This window comes from Canis lupus, chromosome 20 (assembly GCF_048164855.1).
Source record: "Canis lupus baileyi chromosome 20, mCanLup2.hap1, whole genome shotgun sequence".
In the NCBI taxonomy this organism is placed as follows: Eukaryota; Metazoa; Chordata; class Mammalia; order Carnivora; family Canidae; genus Canis; species Canis lupus.
In genome coordinates this window covers 53,123,411-53,145,573 of record NC_132857.1, presented here as the reverse complement: position 1 = coordinate 53,145,573, position 22,163 = coordinate 53,123,411, and the positions used below count along the sequence as shown (strand labels likewise).

Below are 22,163 nucleotides of genomic sequence, written 5' to 3'. Positions count from 1 at the left end.
ACACTGCTCATTTATCATTCTGAAAATCCTAGGGCCCTTAAGAAATGTGCTGAGTCTACGCTGCCTGTGTTCTATAAGTGGAACAACAAACCTAGATGACACCACACCTGTTTACAACATGGTTTATTAAATAGTTTAATCCCATGTTTGAGACCTACGGGTCCAAAAAAAAAAAAAGAAAAAGAAAAAAGATTCCTTTCAAAATACTACTGTTCACTGGCAGTGCATCTGGTCACTCAAGAGCTCTAATGGAGATATACAGTAAGATTAAGGTTGTTCCTATGCCTGCTAACACAGCATCCATTCCGCAGCCTATGGATCAAAGAGTAATTTTGACTTTCAAGCCTTATTATTTAAGAAATACGCCTCATAAGGCGATAGTTGCTGTAGATAGTGATTTCTCTGATGGGTCTGACCTGTTGCAATCTCATGATAAAATTTTAATGGATGACGGTTGTTCTTATGGATGAGCAAAGATCGTGGTTTCTTGAGATGGAAAATTCTCATGGGAAAAATACTGTGAAGACTGTTGAAATGACAACAGGACAGAATATTACATGAACTTAAAGCAGTGGCAGGGTTCAAGAGGATTGACTCCAATATTGAAAGAAAAAAAATGTGGGTAAAAGGCTCAAATGGCATCACATACTATAAATTAATCGTATGTGAAAGGAAGAGCCAATCAATGCAGCCAACTTCACTATTGTCTCATATTAAGAAATTGCCACAGCCACCCCATCCTCAGCATCCTTCACCCTAATCGGTCAACAGCCATCAACGCTGAGGCAAGAACTTCCATTAGCAAGATGATTATGACTTGCTGAGAACTCAGATGATGGTTAGCAATTTTTTAACAATGAAGTATTTTTAAATTTAAGGTCTGTACATGTTTTAGACATAATGCTAGTGCACACCTAATAGTCAACTGTTTAGTGTTCGCTTTTGCATGCACCTGAAAATTCATTTGGCTCACTTTATCGTGATACTCAGCTTTACTGCAGTGCCCTGGAACTGTGTCTACAATATCTCCAAGGCACACCTGTAATTCTGTACTTACTTATTTTAGCAAATTTTATCTCTTAAAGCATAAGGTTAAAACTGTAATTAGTAAAGAGCCACCAGTCACTCATATTCATCGGGATAAATATAGATTTAATCATTTTGTGTCTTGGACACTGCTCTTGTTTCTTTACGTTCAGACACAAGTATCGAGTTGTTTTATCTTGATCCATCATGGTCATGGAGTGGCCTTTTTTATGTTTGTGTTTTATGAAATTGTTTATGCTTAATAGGAGAGCACCTAGACCTAGCAGTGAGTGTAATGTTAGCTCATGTCAATACCAAAGCCTTACTGATACTACTTGGCTAGCTCGCGGATGTTGAGGGCTGCTTTTCTCTTTCTCAGCTCAAAACCAAACCAAACCAAACAAAAAAACTTTGGAAAAATGTCCTCACCAAGGAAGGGGAGAAGTCCCCTTATCATTTTCCGTGACATTTGAGACAACAAAAAAATATATAGGTATTAAATAATCTTATGACTAATTGTGTAATAATATACACATTTTCAGATTTTGATGAAATGTATAATTTTAATAGAAATGAATTAGCAAAATTGACTAAAGTCTTAGCCTGAATTGATTTCATTACAAGTGGACTAGACTGATCAGATTCTTTTCTTTGGAAATTTGGAGTTTATCTAACATTTTTAGTCCTGTGACGTACTTTGATCTAAAGAAAGTTAGAGTATTTTTAATGTTCATATTTTGCCTTGTGAATTGGGGTATAGGTTGAACTAATATCTAATGAAAAAAATAAACATGTATTCGGAAGAAAAACGAGAAGTAATATCCTTGATTGACTCCCTGATGTCTTTCTAGTTTCCATTTCCATTTCTCTTCATGATCCAGCTGCATTACGTTCTTGACCTTCAGGAGAAGGTCAAGGAGAAGGTCATTATTATAGTCCCATTTTATTTGCCTAAAATAAAAGAAAAAGCCTTTTGTTTCTTGCAACAAAACAGTCCCAAGTAATTTAAGACTAAAGATGACTTTACTGTAACTATAAATATCTAATACAGGAATGAAAGGATGTTTTATATTGAGAAAATATATTTATGTAATAGATGACACTGAAAGGTTAAATAATAGTTCCTGCTTTGGTCATGTTAGTTTGTGCCTTTCATTGTTGATGCTTTATCATAACAGGTCTGAGACAGACATGCGCTTCATAAATACCTAACAAAGATTTTTTAAATTTCATATTCTCGTGTCTAATACAAGATATTATGAATTTGAGTATCTCAGACTGATGTCTAGAAAGGGAGGAGAAATAAAAAGAGAAAAAAATGGATTTCTGTCACTAATATTAGACAAGTTTGAATTCAGCAACAAAAGCATTAAATGATATAAAGGGATATAGACATATTTTTGTTATAGCTCTCTTGAATCCATGTGCATGCATCTAATAGAATGCCATTAAAATGTAAAGTAGAACCTGAGAAAATATAGTGAAAGTATGACACAATTCAATATATTAGAAAACTTTAGCATATTACTCCAAATCCTTGAAAGTCTACTTGGTTAAAATATATGAGCCTGGACATCCCGGGTGGCTCAGCGGTTTAGCACCACCTTCAGCCCAGGGCGTGATCCTGGGGTCCTGGGATGGAGTCCCACATCGGGCTCCCTGCATGGAGCCTGCTTCTCCCTCTGCCTGTGTCTCTGCCTCTCTTTCTCTCAGTCTGTGTCTCTCATAAATAAATAAATAAAATCTTTAAATATATATATAAATATAAATATATGTAATATATATATGAGTCTGTATATGGATTTGTATATGAATGATACTGTCTATTCTGTTGATAAATACGTTTGTATATTAGATCTACGTGGATGACAAACTCTAAGGTAGCCCAAAACCCTCTCCGTGTCCATGCATTGGTGCAATACCCTCCCCTTGAGTGCAGGTAGGAACTGTACCTTGTTTCTAACCAACAGAATGTGGCAAAGCTGATAGGATGTCATTCCCATGATTGTGTTACGGTCGTATAAGGTTTTCTCTTCTAGAAGACTGTCACTCTTTCACTGTCCTTGAAGAAGCAAGCTGCCAAATTTGAACTAAGAAAGGGCCACATAAGCACAATGCTGTGATGACCTCTGAGAGCTTAGGTGGCGCCTGGTTGACAGGCAGCCCAAAACTGAAGCTCTCAGTCCTGTAACCTGAAAATGAATTCGGCCAACAGCTTAAGTGAGCTTCAAAATTGACTCCTTTTCAGTTGACCCTCCAGCTAAAAACACATCCCAGCTGACATCTTTATTGCAGCCTGGTGAAACCCTGAAGCCAATAACCTGATTAATCCATGCCTCCACTCCTGACCCACAGAAACTGTGGGAAAATAAATGTGTATTGCTTTCAGCTGTAACTGTGTGGCACCTCGTTACACAGCAACGGAAGACTAATGCAGGTATCGGTACCTGAAGGAAGAATGCTTCTCTACAAAACAGCTACAAAGGTGGAGGTGGTGCTGGAATTATGAGTGGCTGAAGACTGGAAGCATTTTGAGGAGCATGATGGAGAAAGCCTAAATTGACATGAGCAGATTGTTAGGGGAGATCTGCAGATTAAAGATGCAGTTGGGGCACCTCAGTGGCTCGGGGGTTAAGCAGCCAGCTCTCGATTTCAGCTCAAGTCATGATCTCAGGGTCATGAGATACTCCTAGGGTCAAGCTCTGCCCCCAGAGCAGAGTCTATTTGTCCCCTTCCCTTTGCTACCCTCCCTCGTGCTTGCTCTCTCTCAAATAAATACACAAATAAAATATTTGTTTTAACAAGATGCAGTAGGTGAGGGCTCAGAAGGAAATGGGGACCATGTTATTGAAAACTGGAGTGGCCCTGGTAATGAAGTAGCAGAATGCTTAGTGCAGTTGACTACTGCAGTTACATAGACAGCAGAGCTTGTAAGTGGTAAACTTGGTTAGAAACCTGAGATTTCTTAGAAAGGTATTGAAGATGGTCACTCTTTCTTCTTGCTGCTTATGGAAACGTAAGAGGAGAGAGACCAACTGAAGAAATGTTAAGTAAATGGAAATGGAGACATAGGACCGCTGCAAAGTTTAAGGTCATGGTCTTTCAGGCATTTCAGCAGGACCAAAGATCGAAGTGTCTCTGGAAAAGATATGTGAGTGTGGCTTTGCTTTAATGGAGTGGACTTGAATGAAATAAATGGGAGACATAAAAAATTCCTGGTAAAATTATTTTAACAGAAACAATGCCAACTTGGACTAAAATGTAGAGAGAGAATACAAAATGGAAGGTGGCTACTGGATGTCCCCAGAATTCTGTCTCTTTCTCTTTCTATATATATATATGTCCATATATATATATATTATGTTCTATCTCTAATTAAATTTATTTCAAAACTAGTCTTTGTATTATTAATTTCAAGTGTATTTTGCTTTAAATGGAAAAATTGTACATATATTTATACGTACCAATATAAATATAGAAATACCTTGCCTGATACTTTCAATTCTGTTTTCTCTTTTCCAAAAAAGGTATATTTATGTTTAATATTAATATTAAAAATATATATTTTTTACTTTACTAGTTTGGCTTGGTTTGCTAATTTTTTCTTGAACTTTTGAGGAACTATGTATATGCAAAATTTGTTTTATAAATAAATTTAATTAAGATAAAAAATCTCTCTCTTATATTGCCACCATGCTTGTCTCTTTAACCTGTGAACTATATTAACAGTTATTTAAAGTTTCTAAATAAATTTAACATTTTGGGTTTTGGTTTATTACCTTTAATGCTATTGACATTGGGGAAGGTTTATATTGAATGTTTAGAATTTTTGCTGCAGACTCATATTTGTTATAGATTAACTGTTAGCTAAATTTCTGCGTTTTACAATATATATTCTATATATAAAAATGAATTTCCTTAAATTGTTGCATCTAAAGCTACCGATGCACATATATTAAAATCTCTTACTATGATCGTGGATGTTTTCCAAAGTTACTGCATAATCTGTTCGTTTTTAACCTGAATTATTTAGAGAAGCTTTCTGATGTCCTAATCGAGGTAATAGAGGGCAGAAAGTCAAAGAATTTTCTTTCTGATTTCCATCCCTTCAGTTTAACTTTTATAAGTTCATAAGCAGTGATCAATTATTTTTGAATAACTCTTCTTATGGGGGAAAAAAAGTTGTCTGAAATGCTATAACTGTTCCAGAATAGGAATGTAGGAGTAAATCATAGAAAGACAGTCTCTACATTTTATCTGATCACCCTCACCACCCCTATCTTTCCATTAAGAACCCATCGTGTATCTATTAGTCATAAATTTGTATACATTCTTTTAAGACCTATTTATATTTTAATCCACTACCTTTTCAGCATAATGAGCCCGTTATGCATTTTACTCACAGCATACATTTGTACTACTTTTAATTTGTTCTCCCGTCTACAGTGCTTTCTTTAAGGGTCAAGGGATGCAGAAATTACAACTGTATATGGACGAAAAATGCACGGCCTTATTTTCAGTTTAAAATCTGCAAGCTTGGTTTAGATAATACTTATTATTGATATGACAATGGAACATTTTTAAATGCATCAAGGATTTCCCAGAAAAAAGATACATTACCTCTGGGTACCAAATAATCTGATGTTATTCTTTCTTACATGCATATAGTTGTACACTACAGTGGCTACTTTATTTACATTACACAGGAGAGTGCCATTTAAGCCATAAGTACAACTCTACATAATTCAACTTAGTTTAAACATCTTGCTAGAGGAACTGTAATCAAATTTAGCTTCAGGACATACTGTAGACTAATACAAAAGCTCTATATGCACAGTTAAGATTATACTACAAATGTGGTTCCTATTTTATTATTTGATGAATGGTATGTCACAAAGTGTTATGTGATTCCATAATAAAAGATGCTATTATAATGCCTCTGCCCAGAAGGACAAAGTTAATCTTGCCGAGAGGACTTGAACTCTCAAATTCTAGAGCTAAGTAAGTTGCCTTAGGGCTCGTCCTTTTGAGCTCTCAGAGTGGAAGAAAATCTATGTGGACATCCAAATCAGGTCTCCCAACTGTATTAGGCTCCCAAAAGCATGCTCTCGAGATGTTACATCACTTATGTCAAATATTACTTTAAAATACATATACCGTTAAATGTCTTTAAACCATTAAAGCAGCTATTCCTATCAAACTCAGCAAAAGATACTATTTATGAACAAATAAGTATAGTATAGATTTAAGCAGCAATGATGTGTACTCAACCCAACCACAAATTACTTCCAAATAATGAACTTCCTCCTTGACCCATCTCAAATCCATTAAAGCTTTCTAATAAAAGCGTTATCTCCAAAAGGGTATGGTTCAAAATAAAAAAAATCTGGGAGCCATAAAATAAATTAATTGATTGGATTATATCATTGACAAGTTGTACTTGAACAGATGAGCTACCTAATAGATGTGCTTCACTGGAAGAAAAATTCCATCAGTCCTTCATGTATATCCCAGCACATGATATAGATGGGATAATGGTGGCCATGTGTGGCTAATAAGTAAAAAGTGTGGTTCTCAAAACTAGAGAACACCTTGGATACAAACTTAATTCTTAATTTTATCTTAAACTAAAATTACATTTTTATTTTATTCATTTGTAAAGAAGAGAGCCTAGACAAGGCATGTTTGTGAAGAAGATTAATTTAGATTCTAATTTTAAAGAGATCATCCCCTAATTCTGTGTAATGGTATTACTAGGGTAGCCAGTAATGTTTTTCTAACCTATAAAGACAAAAATTAAGCTTCACATGTTTATTTTTTTGCATAATTTACATCGTATACTTATGGTTGTAATATATAACATGAACATCAAAGCTTTGACTTCTGAAAACTTAGAGACTCAAAACAAGAAACAGAGTCATCTGAAAGAAATGTTGGAGTAGCAACTCTGAGATGAAAAATCATGATTGACTAAAAGGAGGCATTTAGAATGGAAGTATTTAACAATGGCACCACTATTGTGATGCTATTAATAATAGACAATTGGGACAGAGTTCATAATGACTTAATCCCTAGTCCATTAACTTTTATGAATTTAATAAAAATCTATTAAAATGAAAATATGCCACATTGAAATTACCAAGCTTAGATATGCTTATTTTTGATGAGTTTCTAAAATGCATTCTGGTATGAATTTCCACCATCTAAGTGAACTGTGAAACAAATTGCTTTATTTACCATTATCCTAGATTTTGTTTTAGCTTGTCTCTTTTAGTTATTCGTAGAAACCAATATGCAATATAACAAAACAAAGTATTACAGAAATTTCAAATTATTTTCACTGAATTTGTAGAAAACCAGCTATTGTTTAATGAACCCTGATGCCGCAGTTACTGATGGTTAAAACAATAAGTTAGAAATAAATAACTGTTTTTCTCTTCCTCGTTTGGATGTACTTGGCATTTTACTACTGTAAAAACCATAAGGCCCAACATATATTTTCAAATGATTTTGTAATATACCGAGAAAGTTATCTAGACACATTAGAATGATAGGTTGTTGTTTAGAGAAAATTGTGATCAGAGCTATTGTCTACCAAGCTGAAAAAAAATAAGCTCGGTTAGCAGTATCTATGCTGGGAGAACAACTTCCCTAGTACATTTCGCTTTTACATTAAGTAGTTGCCCTCAATTACACTTGTACTTTTACACAGAAAAGTGGATCTATCATTTTCTCTGAGCATGGCATAAAATGTCTTCCTGACTTTCTACGTATGAAGATTTAGTTTTTAACACTCCAAGTTTGAAATTTTTCACTTGCTTCAGTGCATTTACCCTAGTTTTATAATTTCCATCTTTAAAAGTTTGTATCATTCCATCCAAATACACATATATACTGTGAATTATTTTTTTAAGATTTTATTTATTTATTCATGAGAGACACACACAGAAAGAGAGAGAGGCAGAGACACAGGCAGAGGGAGAAGCAGGCTCCATGCAGGGAGCCCCACGTGGGACTCAATCCCGGGTCTCCAGTATCACACCCTGGGCTGAAGGCGGCAGTAAACTGCTGAGCTACCCGAGCTGCCTGTGAATTATTTTCTATGTAAAACTTTAGCATTGATTTCTCTAGAATAAAATGTTAAGAAAAGTAGCATCTTAAATTCAGCATGATTTGGACGAAATGATACATTCTCTTATCAACTTTGCTCATTGAAATGATCTTACTTGCTTTCAGAATAGCCTCAATACACATGAAGTTTTAATATATATTTTCTGGGAAATATAAATGCCTGTGTGATTAACTCTGAAGGGAACATAAACAGTAAAGGAATGGAGTGTGGCTTATTTTGTTTAGAAAAAACACAAAATCTTTTCTCATTAATTTAAAGGGCGTTGTTAAATTAAAGAATTTTGTTTCTAAAGAAATGGTACAGATGATGAGCTGAAAAAGCTGTCTTTTCTTTCCACAGCTCCATAAGTTCATGTTCTAGGATCTTTAGAAATGTAAATATTTAAGTGAGAATACATATCACCACAGGATATTTTAACTGTCACACTAAAGGATAATAGTAAACTTACCAAGTAAAGATTTAAGCAATAAAACGAGAAAAAGTCTTGGCTGAACATAAAAATAATAATCACAATGATAAAGGAAGAAACAGCACAACGAGGGCTGTAGTGACTAATGCTGATTTAAGACCTATTATTTGGCAGGCAATAGAAAAGACAATTTCTCCATAATTTTATTAAAGTATTCTAAAAAAAATCTATGAAATGTGAACAAGTTCCCTAGATATACCATGCCTAGTTTAGAAAGGCAAATTATCTACGTGACTAGGTTCCTACATTTGTCACAGAGAATGAGAAGGAGTCAGAAAGACTTATGAAGTTTGGTAAATTTAGTACTAAAAGAGAAGAGCGGAGGACCAACGGGGCTTCAGTTGCTCCTTTAGAATGAAAGTGAACTACGTTATGGAGTGTGCTTACCAGCCAATATTAAGTTCTGCAACAATATTTATGATAAGGACTTTGTGAGGTCTGTGATCTTCATTATTTTATTTATTTTGTTTTATTTTATTTTATTTTATTTTATTTTATTTTATTTTATTTATTTTATTTATTTTATTTTATTTTATTTTATTTATGTTATTTTGTTTATTTTATTTTATTATTTTATTATTTGAGAGAGAGTGCATGAGTGGTAGGAAGGACAGAGGGAGAGTCTCAGGCAGACTCCCCACTGAGTATGAGGCCTTCATGGGGCTGGATCTCCTCACACTGAGTTCATGACCTGAGCTGAAATCAAGAGTCCACACTTAACTGACTGAGCCATCCACACCAGGTCTGTGACCTCATATGTAACATTATGTATATGTGTACTTTTTCCAATATGTATGTCATCAATTATAATCTACTTTATCTGCAATAGAATCTAACCTTTCTCACCCCTTTTTCTAAAAAAAAAAAAATGTTATGTTTATTTATTTATTTGCTTACTTTTTAGTAAAATCCTTATGTTCAGAAAAGTAAGGAAGCTAGGAACTGGAAACATTGCATCCACATTTGGTCTGTACTCAGGATAAATCCCAAAGGCCATAAGGTACTGTGGTGCCCACTCAAAGAAAAAGGACACAAAGCTTGACAAGACCCCTAGAGATTTTGCTTTTTTCTTTTTTTTAATTTTTTTTTAATTTTTATTTATTTATGATAGTCACAGAGAGAGAGAGAGGCGCAGAGACACAGGCAGAGGGAGAAGCAGGCTCCATGCACCGGGAGCCCAATGTGGGATTCGATCCCGGGTCTCCAGGATCGCGCCCTGGGCCAAAGGCAGGCGCCAAACCGCTGCGCCACCCAAGGATCCCGACCGCTAGAGATTTTGGTAGAAGAAATGTGGGTGAAGTTGTCCTCCCATAGGTATTCAAACACACATTTATTTTTTAATTTTTTTTTTTTTTTTTTTATGATAGTCACAGAGAGGGAGAGAGAGGCAGAGACACAGGCAGAGGGAGAAGCAGGCTCCATGCACCGGGAGCCCGACGTGGGACTCGATCCCTGGTCTCCAGGATCGGGCCCTGGGCCAAAGGCAGGCGCCAAACTGCTCAAACACACATTTCTTGATTAGAAAATTAAATTGCTCTGAAAGAAAGAGTAGTAAGAAGCAAAATTGGGGTTTGGTTGCCACATTGTTTTCTGCTACACAACATACAGCTGTAAGAGGGTACAACCAGGTGAAATGTCTCCGATATTGAATAACAGGACAATGCAAAGGGCAAAGAGTGCAAGAAGGGAGTCATGTAGGAGATGCCTAGCTGGAGATGTTGGTAGATAGTTGCAAGTTGTTTGGGCTCAATTCATGGTAAGTAATAGTATGCTGTGATTTTAAATTCCAGCGTTAAAATAATTTTAGAAATACAAATGTACAGTTTTAGTACAATTATAAATCTAGTAAAATCTCTATCATTACTAGAACTTATCCAAATTGGAAAGTAGTTTTTAACTGAATCTTCTAAAATATCCAAAGTGTAATGAACTCCAAATGGGACTAATTCCTATAGTTTTCAGTATATAGTGATGTATTATTTTGAAATATAAAGCAGACTTTTATTTGGGAGATGACAGCTCTGATCTGTTGTTGAGTATCCTCTTTTATTTGTTTACTAACAAGTCATTTTTTTTCCACTCACAAAGGCAAATTCTTTTAAGAATTAGTTCTCCTGCTGTATAAAGTCATATTGAAGAATAACAGCATTACAAATCAGAGCCCCATGATTATGTTAGTTGTAATATTTATCCCTGAAATCATTTAAACACCTTTCATAATATAAATCTTTATACACTGTAGCTCATTTAACAACCATTAACACATCTTCCATCTCAAGTCAAGTGTACCTACTAATAATGACTTAATTTTATTACTTAGATGTGTTTTTACATTATTGGCAATCTTATATGAAGTCTGTGCAGTTTAATATGTAAAGCGTCTGCAAAATATATTGCTAATCTCTTGAGATATCATTTTGGGACTAAAATTTAATAAACAATCACATTTAGAACATAATAATTTAAAATCTTCCTTTTGTAAGACAAAATATAAAATAAAATATCAATAAATCTAATTTAAAATATTGAGTTAAAATGAATTTATGACATTTAAAAAATAAAGCAGTGAACTTACTGTGAGTATATATAATAGAACTGAATATATGTATATTTCAAGCATTTACACAAACACACCAACACATTATTGCCAGAAATACTAACAAGAAGAACTAAATCAAGGACAATCCTCAGAAATTTAAAATTAGCCTTCTTTGGTGGGTACTGATTTATTTAGTCAAAGGAAATCCTACACTGAGCAAAAACTCACTGTGAAATATACCATAGGTTGTTCAAGGCTTATTTCATTTTTTATTGGTATAATTCTAGAGTCTAGAATTTTAAAAGTAAGCTTATTTTAAACATTATATTTAGCTGATAATTCTTTAATTTGATTTCACTTCTGGTTGCTTCATGTACTATCTGTGGGAAATTAGGTGAATAAGACTCCTACATGGTAAGACATTATAGGAGGATTTCCATCTTATGCCTCAGTTTTCTTTACTTTATCCAATGATCAAATTACTACCAATCACATAGGTCAACTGCAAAGATTAAATTTATTATTAAATGTTTAAATTTTAGTGTTATTTTGATATAGTTTTAATAATGTAATTTTCAAAAAATACAGTTATTCTAATTGTTATTTGATAGTATAGAGATATGCAATTGATTATTAGTATTATTTTTTTACTTTTTATTCAGTTATTTTACAAAATTTGTTTTTTGTTCCAGTAGCTATTATGTACATTCTTTAGGAGGGTTTTATAGGTTTCTTGGGGCTTTATGTTTCGTTGCTCATGTAGCCTGCACATAAAAAATGTTTGATTTCTTATTTTCCAAACTGCATGCTATTTATAGGTTTTCAGGACAACTTGAAATCAGCAGGACACCTACTACATTATACAATAGAAGTGAGGAGAGTTGGTATCTTTCTTTTGTTCCATATTTTTTTTAATTTTTTTTATTTATGATAGTCACACAGAGAGAGAGAGAGGCACAAAGACATAGGCAGAGGGAGAAGCAGGCTCCATGCACCGGGAGCCAGACGTGGGATTCAATCCCGGGTCTCCAGGATCGCGCCCTGGGCCAAAGGCAGGCGCCAAACCGCTGCCACCCAGGGATCCTTCCCTTGTTCCAGATTTTAAGAAGAATGTATTCAACAATATTAGCTCAAGTTTTTGTTTTTACTTTTTGTTTTTTCATAGATAGCCTTTATTAGATTGAGGGGCTTTCTAGCATATCTAGCTTGCTGGAAGTCTCTATCATGAATGGATGTGCAATAGTTCAAATGTTTTTTTTCTGCATCATTGAGATGATTGTATTATTTTCTCTCTTATTCTGTTCATTTGGTGAGTTATACTGATTAATCTTCAAACATTATGATATCCTTGCATTTCTTGCGTAAATCTTTCTTATTCATAGCATGTTGTTTCCTGTATAGCTGAAATCACATGTAAATGGATTTCACTAGCATATTTGGCGAATTTTAGCAAACTGAAATTTTGACCATTTTCCATCTTTATTTATGTCAGGAATAGGGTGAGTATAGTCTTAGAAACTCACATTTTATGTCACTACAGCCCAAATATTTGCATATATGAGTAGATCTAGGCAAGATAGTATAAAACTCAAGTAGAGTGAGCATTACATGGGGTGTCTCAGTGGCCAAGTCTGTTAGGAGTCCAACTTTTGTTTCCACTCAGGTCCTGAACTCTGAGTTGGGATCTTGGGGTTGAGATTGAGCCTCCTGTGGGTCTCCGTACTGAGCACAGAGTATGCTTAGAGTTTCTCTCACCTTCTCCCTCTGCCCCTCCCCTTCATAAATCAGTTGATCTTAAAAAAAAAAAAAAAAAAGAATGAGCATCAGTAAAAAATTAGCAGTGAAGCTCTAGTCTCGCTTCCCATTCTGAGCTGCAAGAGACTGTGAAATTGGGTGTCCTACTCTCCACCCAAGGTCTATCTGCAGGAGAGCAATAATTGGTATTTTACATACAGATTTTGCATACTTTGGCACAATAAATAAAAATCTATCACAAGTTTGGTGGTTCCACATAACATAGAGCGGAAATCCTGAGAAGACAAGTGGACAGGGTAAAAACTAGGTTTGAGAGAGCTATGGAATACAATAACCTTTTTTCAGTAAATAAAGGCAAGATTCAAGATCATCAGTCATTGAAGCTGGAAGAGGCCTGTCACATGCTGTAGGAGAGCCAGCGATGGTGACAGCCAAACTACACTCGGCAAAGACATGGTCTGGGAGTCAATGGTCTTCTTCAACAATGTTGCTTTTCTGACACTACAATATATTATCCCTCTCTTGAATCTCAGAAGTTTAACTCCTACTGAGAAGAAAGAAGAGAAGAAAGAAGGTGAAGAATTTCAGAAAGACTATCTATGTACTCCAAAAGAAACAAAACTGTGCATCATGATAACTAAGACTAAGAAGTGAATTTGGGTGAAGAGTCACGTATTACACTGAGAGTGACGCATAGGATAAAACCAACAGTCTTCTCTAGACAGATTATGGCCTTAAGTGTAAAGATGAACTCAACTTTACAAAATAACAGTTTTTTTCACATCTGTGCACAGTTTGTAAATCATGATGTGTTTACATATAGAATCAAGATATTCTTAAATAACCCCATTCTATTATAAATATATTTTTCTTAAAATAGCTTATACTTCATACTCTCTTCAACTCTCAGGTTATGCTCTAAAATATGTTTCATAGCCCCTCCCAGGCAAATAGTAATAATAGAAGAAGCAATTCACAGAAATCTAGATTATTCAGTCAGAAAATGGAACATCTGAAAAACTGACTTGCTAAGCAATTATCATATGTATTTTTGCATACCAGGCAGTCCTCTAACTCACAAACAGATTGGGTTCCAAAAGTTCATTTGCTAGAAGATTTGTAGAACTCAGAACATATTTTCCCTCTAGGAACAATGTTGGATGTGGTAGTTAGGTTATTACATAAGACCAAAAGCTTATCAAATCCATAATAGTTAAATTTAGTTTAATAAATGTTTACTGAACACTTATGGTAGGCATGGATTGTGCTAGGCTCTGAGGATACAAAGGTTCACACAGCCTTGCATTCAAATATCCATGGTTTATCTGAATTATTAATATATGTTTGCAATAGTTATATACTTATTGGACACCTACCTTAGATGCTGGAGGTATAATATAAGCAAGATAAGGGTTTTCTTTCAGAGAGCTTGCTTTGAAGTAGAGGGAGAACACTCACCCATTTGACTAGATTATGTATTGCGAAAGTGATGTCATAAGGAAGGCTCTGGATGCTGTGTTAATAAGAGGGGAGGCTGCTCTTATTTTTCAGGAGAAAGCTGACATAAAGAAATATTGGGGTTTACCTAAACGAATCTGTGGGAAGACCGGGAGGAGAAAGATTTCCTGGCATGAATAGAAATCCTTAGGGGAGATAATACATTTAGAGGAGTTCCAGCAGTTATGCATCCTGGGTTGACTACACATAAGTAATGAACAAATTGATGAAATATACATAAGTCAGGAATTGCCTGATAATTAGGTTATGTTGCATAAGTACTTTAAGAAAAATCTAGCTGAATTGAAAAGTATTCCAATTAGGCATCCAATTATATTTCCAGTAAAAAAATATGGTTCATAATGGTTTGCTAAAAGTCCTGGTCCAATACATGCTAATAATTGGAAGGTTTTTCACCTTGTCTATTTTTTGCTGTTATTGTTCTTTTATTCCTGAATAGAATGTATGGTGAATTAGACATGATTTCACTGCCAGATATAGTTCAGACTGTGCATTATGTTGTGTCTATGATGATCAATTTGCCGATACAGTGTGCTTCATACATATATAAGATGATAGAGCAATGCCCCCACAGTGAATCACAATTTCTGGTGTTCATAGCCTTCTAACACTGACTCTTGGCTTGGCCCTATGACTTACTTTGGCTGATAGGACGTCAGCAAACCAGACACAAGTAGAAATTTGACAAGCACTCACAGTGTGGGAGTTGTCACTTGCTGCTGGAAATTCTTCTCCTGTCAAGTTAATAAGCCCAGGTTGGCCTACTATAAACCAATAACCAGCCCCAACTGCCACACACATGTATGAAGCCATCTTAGGACACACAGCCTCATTCAAACCCTTCTTGAGGGGATAAGAAGACAGCCACATTACAGGCCAACGGAATCCAGTGCTAGGTGCTGACCCACATGATTATGAAATGGTAGTTGCTTTAGAACACCATGTTCTGGCATGATTGGTTATAGAGAAGCGCACAACTGATGATATCCACAAAAATATTTGGGGAAATCAAAAAACCCATTTTTCAGAATGCAGGTGTTTATGGATTCAGAAGAGATTTTGTACACTGCTAAGAAAATCTCTATTTTTTGCTATAGCATGAAATTCCTGAAAATTTTATGAATATATTGTCACACCATGTACTTCTTCAGCCTCACCGTTCCATTCATTAATTTAACGGCATTTGTTGACTAGCCACTATGAGTCAGATACCATACCAGTTGCTTTGTATGCAAAGATGGGTAAGACATAGAGGAGTCATAGAGGAGACCTCTCTCCTCAGGTCTTTCCTTCTACTGAGGAAGAAATGCAGACAGGTAAACATGCATTCATTATTACAAGGTTAAAAGGATTGTGGGAGATTTAGGATCTCCTGGGACAAAGGCTTCCAGAAACAATTTTCCTGGAAAAAGAAATATGTCAGCTAAGCCTGACTCCAGAGTCTAAACTTATAACCATTTATATGTGTAGCTTAGATCATTATTAAGTGGCTGTGTTATAAATAGGAACTCTCTATTACTATAGTATTTTAGCTTGTAATGTTAATAATGTGAAGATGAAATTGAAGTTATCTCTGTGTCTTTACTCATCAGGCTTAGATCTGAGGCACTCAAAAAAGTCTCGGAATTTATTCAGAAGGCCCATGTTAAAACTCAGATTGCTCTGATGTGTTAAGATTAGTATATGAAATGTTACCTATGTCCTGATCCTCTTTACTTCCCAGATATAAAATCTACAGAAGCCTGAATTCATGATAACAGACCAAACTCAGCATCAATAGAAGAGGACAGGTTTGAAAGTCATGCTAGACACAGTGAGACCAAAACTTTCTCTTGCGTTGAGGCTGCCAATAATAAATTGAAATCAAATTTGTGCTGCCATCATGGGGAAGAGATGGACTCTACCCACACTCTTGGTCTCCTTGGACAACCTTCAACCAAAAGTTTCACTTTGTTCATTCATGTGCGATTTCCATATCTCTGCCAAACGTGCATAATGACCTTCCCGATTTTCAATAGCATGAATTATCATAAGCTTAAAGAAACTTTCATGCCACATTACCATTGTGTTTATTTAGTAATGCTCCTTCCATAGAACTTTAAGATTTTGCATATGCATCTCCTTAAAGAAATCCCTTTTTAATAGGAACAGTTATATAAGACATGGAAGTATACTCTTTCAATTTACAGACAAACCTTAAGAATAAATTCCAGGATATGTATGTGTGTGTGTGGTGTGTATTCTAATAAACCTCAAACAAGATCATAGTGTGTATAATAAATATGTTTCACACATATTCATTTTACCAGCTGTGTACAAATAAAATAATATTTATTTGTGTGTAGAAACATACAGACATCGTATATGTTATTACCAGAACAAAAATAAATAAATCTTCTATGTTTAAATGTCTCATGTTTACCTGTTACAGAATTTGAATTCTGAGGTCATTTATGTCCTTGAAATGACTCTTCAGTTTTTCCAGTTTATAAGTAAATACCAGGCACAATTCTCAACAATCCGCTGTCTTTCTTCTTAATTCTAAGTTCAACATCTATGTCTATCCAAAGCCTCCCTCAGACATCATAAATGTGTTTATAGTGTGTGTGTGACAGAGAGAGAGAGAGAGAGAGAGAGAGATTATCAGTAACCAGAAGGTTGGAAAAAGAAGATGTGATTAAAATAGATAAGATTAAGTTAATGCCACTGGCATATCTCTCCATCACCTTTTCAACAAATAATGTTGGGATAATGGAAAGCCACAGCAAAAATTATGAACCACAATTGAAATAAGGTTCAAAAATTAGTTCATAATGATTCATAGATATAAATAAATACAATAAAAATCTATAAAGCTTATAAACGAAAACATAGGTGGAAACCTTCATGACCAGGTAAATAGTTTCTAACATTACACCAAAAGCATATTCTTTAAATGAACATCCTACGTTCATTGGACTTTATAAAAATTGAAAACAATGCTCTGTAAAAGACACTGAGAAAATGAAAAGCAAACTACAGACTGACAGAATTAAATATCCAACAAAATCTTGTATTAAGAATATGCAAATGGCTCTCAAAACACAATAGTAAAAAAAACACAAGTCAAATTTAAAAACTGTGAAGAAGCATAATAAACATTTTAATAAAGAAGCCATACTGATAGCGAATAAGAACACACCTAAAACTATTCCACATTGTTAGGAAATAAGGAAATGCGATCAAAGCCATGATGAAATATTACTATATTCCTTTTTGGACAGCTAAAATTAAGAAATAGGGGATCCTTGGGTGGCGAGCGGTTTGGCACCTGCCTTTGGCCCAGGGCACGATCCTGGAGACCCGGGATCGAATCCCACATCGGGCTCCCGGTGCATGGAGCCTGTTTCTCCCTCTGCCTGTGTCTCTCTCTCTTTGTGTGACTATCATAAATAAATAAATAAATAAATAAATAAATACAATTAAGAAATAAAACCAAGTTATGATGAGGATGTGGAGCAACTGGAACTCCCCATATATTGTTGGTAAAGAAGGCAAAATATTATGAAACAAACTAGAACATAATTTGCCAGTTGACTTTTCTTTTAATGGAAATGTTTTTCTTCTTTAGATTTGTGAATTCCTTAGGATTCCCTCATATCTTGCCTTCTCCTTATGCTCTGAGCCCCAAGCCACCTTCGAATTGGAAAATGTCCTAAGGGAAAACATAGTGGATAATGTACTCATCTCAATGCAAAAAAAGAAATAATAATAATAATAATAATAATAATAATAATAATAATAATAACATATTTCATGAACTATTGTATGACTGTCTTATACCATTATCATGAAAAACTTACTTGCCTTGTTTAAATTTTAGAAAAATAAACTTTCTTTCCCAGTTTTGTCCCCAAACCTTTTCGCACGTGACAATTTTCATTTTTAAAATGTGTATAGTAACTTACATACATTATTTGCTCTGTATTTTATTTTCCCTTATTTTATGCAACCGTGAAGTATAGCAGGCTTACTAACACTGGACCTAGAACATGGCTGTTGCAAAATGAACTTTTTGCAGTACTTTATTTGCAATTCAATCTTTGTTTTAATCAGACTAGTCTGCATCACACCATAAAACTGTTAAGACTAATTTATAGTCATAATTCAAATATCATCAAGTATATTTTTCTTTTCTAAATGCACCTAAACCAGATATCTTTACATAAGATACCTTATTTAAATTAAAACTCAATCAAGATCCAGAATTTTGTTATTTAAAAACAGAGCTAAGTGCTTTTTCAAGAAGGGACAATTGTATTCGTGAACAAGATGGTTTAATGAATTAAAAATATTGACTTTTCCCTTTATCAATTGTAAAATACAAAACAGAAAACATGTAAGTATTGAGAATCATTCCTATTAATATTAAAGTACTTGAAACTACCATGTACCTGAATTTTAAAGTACGTATCCAAATAAAAATTAAACTTTAATAGAATGAAAAATTCAAAGAACATTAAAGGCTAAGCCATCCAACAAAGTATTTTTATTAACTGAATTGGACATCTAGTTAATAAAGTTCAATAAATATTACATGTGGTTAAAGATAATTTTGTTATTTTTAAACTAGAAATATGTTAAATATATCCAAATGAAAAATACTACATGTATTGTATTAAATGCTTTTAAGATAAATTCTGATGTCTAAAATTCACACTTTCTTCGCAAAACTCCTCCTTATTTAACCACAGTAATTTGATCTCTGTGTTCTACTTCTTAAAGCACTTACAATGCTGAGTTTTTTATTTGAATATTTGGAGGATGTTTAGAGTAATAACAACTACAGCATCCTCTGCAAATCTAGTTTCTGCGAGGCACTGAAAATGGCAATTTCTCTAATCTTTGTAACAATTCCCAAAGACACCTGTTATCAGCCTCATTTTTGAGAATGTCAAGGTTTTTTAGATCGTCAAAACTCATACAGCAGGTTAGTGGCAGAAGCAGGATGTCGGGCCGGGTCCCCTGACTCTAAATTCTCTGGCACTTCAACGACACATGAACATCTTTTCAATGATGTTGGTGGTAATTTGGAAAGCTCAGCAAGATCCTTTGCTGTATATTTTAAGGGATACGAGCCCAATGAAAATGAAACAGGTGATACTCTTTTTTGCTGTTTGCATAAAATATCTGATGTGTCAGAGATTCAAATAAAGCTGTTTCTTATAATACCTTTGGAACAATTATGCCACCTGCAGTCATTAACTTGAAAGACTTGAATTTATAAATGCAAAAGTAACACATGACATGGGGATGAGAAAAGGTGCAGTGAAATACAACCTGATAACTCTACTCACTGCCTTATATCCATTATATCAACAACATTTGTTGAAATTTATCATTTGGTGTGATGAATATACCTGATGAATGTGACCTTTGATATTTCCAGCATTCAATAGGTCTCAAGCCTTTCTGCTGACCATTTTTTTCAAGCCAATGAGTATTTTACAAACCAGTTATAAAAGCAATTGTCATAGAGCACAACAAATTAAAGAGGTAGGTTTTTTTTTTCCTTTTTTTTTTTTTTTAAGAGCAAGCAGAGGGTAATTGTGTTGAAGTTGCTTTAAAATGCGCACATCTAAAATTATCTCGAGTCCTGAAGTGTCTCATCTGCTTTCTAATTTTCTACAAGATGCTTTTAATATTTTGAGATTTATATTAAACCACAGGGGTCTGAAAGATTTCAGGAACTCTTGCATATGCATCAGAGATAAACAATGAATTAAATTAATAAAAGAAAATCACAATTTAGATGTTAGTGGCCATAAATTCTGCTGCTATTTCTTTAACTATAGCTTCGAGTTTTCTAATTCTGGCTCAGAAATGATGCTGATGCACACACATGGAAGTAACTGGCACATTCTAACTTCTCTCGAGCTTCTAGTCATACATGAAAGTTCTATATTTCGGTAACAAGCATCTAGCTGTTTTAAATAATAGCAATTTTTCAATTTGGGATCTGCTGCCTTTTCCCTACAAAATGACATACTGACATACTAAAATCTCAGTGACTTGGACAATTTCTCTTCCATTGCCAAGGGATGTGTAACGATAAATAAAAATCCCAAAGACTGAATTGAGATGTGTTGTTTTGTTTACCATTTGTTTCAAATCAATTTTTCTTCTTTCCAGAAAGAAGACCATGAAAACCCACTACCAAATTATGCAAGCTATCCTTTATATCATTTAAAAAATATCACAATATACTAGTTCTTTTCCTACCAAAATTTACTTTCTTATGAATACAATCTTCATCAAGACAAAACTTGACTGAAAACACAGTTAAAGAACAGAAGAAAAAGATACAGCCAAGGTAAACTGGAAATCTCTGGGGTGTTTATGCTTCACACCTAAATCTGCAGTGTTCCCTCGGCGGTCAGAATCGCAGTCATCTTATATCAGATATTTCCTGTGATTCAAAGTGATGCATGTAAGCAAAAAAATATTCTTATTGAAACACGCTGCAGAGAACTTTTTCTATATTTTTTCTGTTATGAGAGGTAAAATCAGCACTCCTTGTTATTTCTATTTAATAAAGCCTCTGGTAGATCGCAGTACAGAACAGTCCTTTAATACAAGATTATCAAAACCTGAGATCCACCTGAAGGAGACTATATATCATGGAGGACTCTTTCCATATTTAATTTGTATATGTATAAATAGTTCATATAAATTAAAATATATGCATTTTTATTTTTAACACATATTCAGAAGAATGTGAGTGATAATTACTATCAGGGAACATAGCCTCTTTTTTGGTGCACTTCAAAATATTTTTCAGATATCTTAATTCATCAGTCACCATGATAGAAAAGATTTCCATGTATATTAGTTTCTTAAGTTATAAAAACATGTAATAGAAAAAAGGAAAAGATGAGTAAGCAAACATTTTGCTGGGAATAGCCCTTAGATTTATTCTTCTTTATAGCAAATAAATGACCTTTTAAACATGTGAATTGAACTACATAAGTATAGAAAAGTACCCGCCTTTAGTATATACTTAATGAAATTTCACACACCGAAAACACATATAATTAAGCCCTGAAATTCTGATCATTAAGATTTCTTTTAAAAATCGGATATTAGAGTTTTCTGTGAAGTCCAAAAAGACATAGAAGCTCTACAGACTTCAAAATAGTTGTCAAGTTATTTATAAAATGTAACTGACATTAATTGAGAACTCGCCCCCCCCAATAGTTTACTGGGATTTTTTTTGAGGGGGGTTTGTTTTTGTAGAGAAACTATGTTATATGTAAGAATGCCCTCTGAAACATTTGTATTGTCAAAAGACAGGAAGCAGAGGCATCGTAGATTGAAAACGTTTCCAATATCATAACTTAAATGTTCTGATTCTGGCCATGTTTTTGAGGTATCATATTTGAAGCCTGTAAAATCATTTTCCATCTAGAGACAGCTTACGTTGAAACCTAAGGCAGAAGTGACTGAAACAAATTCAAACACGCAGGAAGGACTAGTCACAAGTTATTTGAAACTGGAAAATTCTGTTAAGTGATATATATATGTGTGTTTATATGTTATAAGTCATATATATTTACATGTTTATATGTTTATATATATGTTTATAAACATATGTTTATATATCTATATATAAAACTACAATATTCAATAACTATGAAATAAACTAGGCTCAAATAAGTTGAATGTGTAAAGATGTTGAAACCAGA

At 34.2% G+C, this 22,163-nt stretch overlaps 1 long non-coding RNA gene across 7 annotated transcripts in view; it reads left to right on the top strand.

Moving 5' to 3' along the window:
- The window catches only part of LOC140611969 (uncharacterized), a 317,125-nt gene that overhangs the window by 239,493 nt on the left and 55,469 nt on the right, over positions 1-22,163 (top strand). For 4 of the 7 annotated variants that reach the window (XR_012013313.1, XR_012013320.1, XR_012013318.1 and 1 more), the window contains 2 exons: positions 19,868-19,974; positions 20,611-20,791. This is a non-coding gene — a long non-coding RNA (uncharacterized lncRNA). The remainder of the gene's footprint in view (positions 1-19,867; positions 19,975-20,610; positions 20,792-22,163) is intronic. The other 3 variants (XR_012013321.1, XR_012013315.1, XR_012013314.1) reach the window with 1 other exon arrangement.